Here is a 2704-nt window from a genome sequence, read left to right as displayed (position 1 = left end):
GACCCGCTGTTCTCCGTTCATATCGCAAAGCCGGGTGCGGGAAGGAGAATGGGGAGGAAGAAAAGCAGTAGAGAGTGTGTCAGTGTCCACACAGTAGATTTTCCCTTGAGCTGCAGGCAGGGTTTCCCCGCTCCTCTTTGGCTTCTCCAAAGTTGCCCTAGTTGAACTTGCACACGCTAAGATGCTGGGAGCTGTGGCCCTTACTTTCTACAGATTATCTGTTCATGTGTCCCCTTCCCAGAGTGCCTCCTTAAAACTAGGTGCCAGGTCTCCAGGTGCAAGATCACAGCTTCATGCAGCCTCTTCAAACTTGGGGTCCTGTTTATACATGTGGTTCCCTCTATTTTCTCCCCTCCCTCCCTGTCACTTTCCCTTCTTATCAAATCCAAGGCAGAGTGACACCTGCAGCCATTGTTGTATTTTATTATGGTGTTTGCACTTTCGTGTGTGCCTGCCTTGCATTAGGTCATACTCCCGTGCCATTCCCATGCATGCTCTCCCTTCTCGTCCTCATGAATTTCTCAAGTTCATATCTAAGTCTGTTTGTTAGCTCAACCATGGTTCTTTTTCTGACTGGGTTGGGTGCTAACCAATGAAGCCTCATGGGCCAGGGCAGGTATACAGTTAAAGACTGAGACCTTTCCCAGATCAATTGATAGTATATATGGTTTTTCTTTTTTCTTTTGTTTTTATTTTTGTTTGTTTGCTTGGACTCTGTATGGAACTGGGAATTTCGCCTAGAGCCTGGTGTGTGTTGAGGGGTCATTTTCCCCCTGAAGTGTGTTTACAGCCATGACAATGGTTTCATCCACTGAGTTATGAGACTTCCTGGAGCAAAGTGTGGGTGTTACAGGAGTCAGAAAAGGCTCCTTGTTTGAAGAAGTTTTCCCAGAGGAATAAGATATTACCTGGAAGGGACCCAGGGGCACTCACCATAGGGTTTGGTTGGGTACATCTTAGAGAAACAAGCTGAAGTTGCACGGGTGAGTGTGAAGTGCCAGGAGCCTTACAGTCAGCTTGTTGGGTACACTAATAATTCTGCCACAAGAATACAGAGAAGGGTGTGAGCAGACTGGAGGGTCCTCCTGTGCAGAGGTGAGTTCTAGATCACTCAATGGGGGGGGGGGAACTGGATGAACCAAGGGCTCCTCCCCAATCTAGTAAATGCTGACTGGGAAATAAGCTCTTTAGAAGGTCTGGGACTCCGTTAGAGGGCAAGGAGTGGTAATATTAAATAATCTCATTTAAAACAACCGAGTATTTAGAGGAATGATGTATTTCCAATTTGAAAGATCACAGCTGGACACATAGCCTACTATGCTCAGCAGAACTCTTGTAAGTGAAGATGAAAGCTCCTGAGGTAAAAGTTGGCTGAAGGAATTCATGACTATCAAGTTAGCCCTGCGGGAGATACTGGAAGGAATAGCCAGGACTGAAGACAAATATAAACATAGCCGAGAGGAACGAAATAATGGTCCATAGCAGACAAGAACCAAGAAATGCCCAAATGCTACAGATCAACAAACAAAATGATGGAAACCAATAATAATTGAATATCAAACAATCAGCTTCCTCACCAAATATAAGTACTTAATAGATTAGATTAAAAAACAGGATTTCTAATTTTTTTTGTGCAAGAAACACATCTCACCATCAAAGATAATCTCACTGTCAAAGATAAACCCTACCATAGGTTAAAATAGCAGAAAAGATATTCCATGCAAACAACCAGGAAGCGGGTGGCACTGTGGTTCTAATTCCTGACAAAGCAGACTTATCAGAAGGCAGAGACTTCATACTGATGAAGAAGTAGTCCATGAAGAGGAAACCACAACTCCAGATGCACACCGTGCACAGGCTCTTAAGTTCATAAGAGCAGTGATTAATCTAACACAGTAATGGAGTACTTCCCTGTTATCATTAGATAACTGGACAAAAAGGAATATAGAAACATTGGAATCAGATTATATCAGGGTCTTAACAAACATCTACAGAGATTTTCACCCAGCCACTAATAAACCTCACCGGCACACGGAACCATCTCCAAAACAGATCACAATACTAAAACACAAAGCAAATCTCAAAAAATGTAGAAAAATTAATACCCAGCATCCTGTCTGACCCTAGTGGGGTAAAGTCATAAAACAGCAGGGAGAGAAGCTAGAATATTACAAACTCACGGAGCTTAGACAGCATACTATTGAATGATGAGTAAGAACTAAAGTAATAAAAGCCCTAGAGTTGAATGACAAAGAGAACACAGAGTATGAACGTCTGTGGGATACAATGAAGACAATAGTAGGGGAAGTCTATGTCTCTAAGTACATACATCTTTTAAAAAAAATCTCACCAGGTAGTAGTAACACATGCCTTTGATCCCAGCACTTGGGAGGCTCGAAAAAAACCAAAAGAAAAAAATATATATATATATATATAAAACAAGCAGTAAAGTGGAAAGAGTCAAATATCCCCCCAAATAAAAAAAAAAAGTCTTGTTCTTGACCTAACTGGTGCCCAAGGGAATGAGGAAAGGACAGACCCAGAAAAGCTGGAATGGGGTGTGTGCTGTGCTCACTCAGGTACTTACTGCTGCAGCAATCCCCAAACAGCTGAGTGAGGAGGCGGGGTTATGCTAAACAGAGTGAGGAGGTGGGGTTATGGTAAACAGCGGAGTTGGGAGGCGGAGTTATGGTAAACCGCGGAG

Source organism: Microtus pennsylvanicus, chromosome 10 (genome assembly GCF_037038515.1).
Source record: "Microtus pennsylvanicus isolate mMicPen1 chromosome 10, mMicPen1.hap1, whole genome shotgun sequence".
NCBI classification, from domain to species: Eukaryota; Metazoa; Chordata; class Mammalia; order Rodentia; family Cricetidae; genus Microtus; species Microtus pennsylvanicus.
This window is presented reverse-complemented; position numbering follows the sequence as displayed.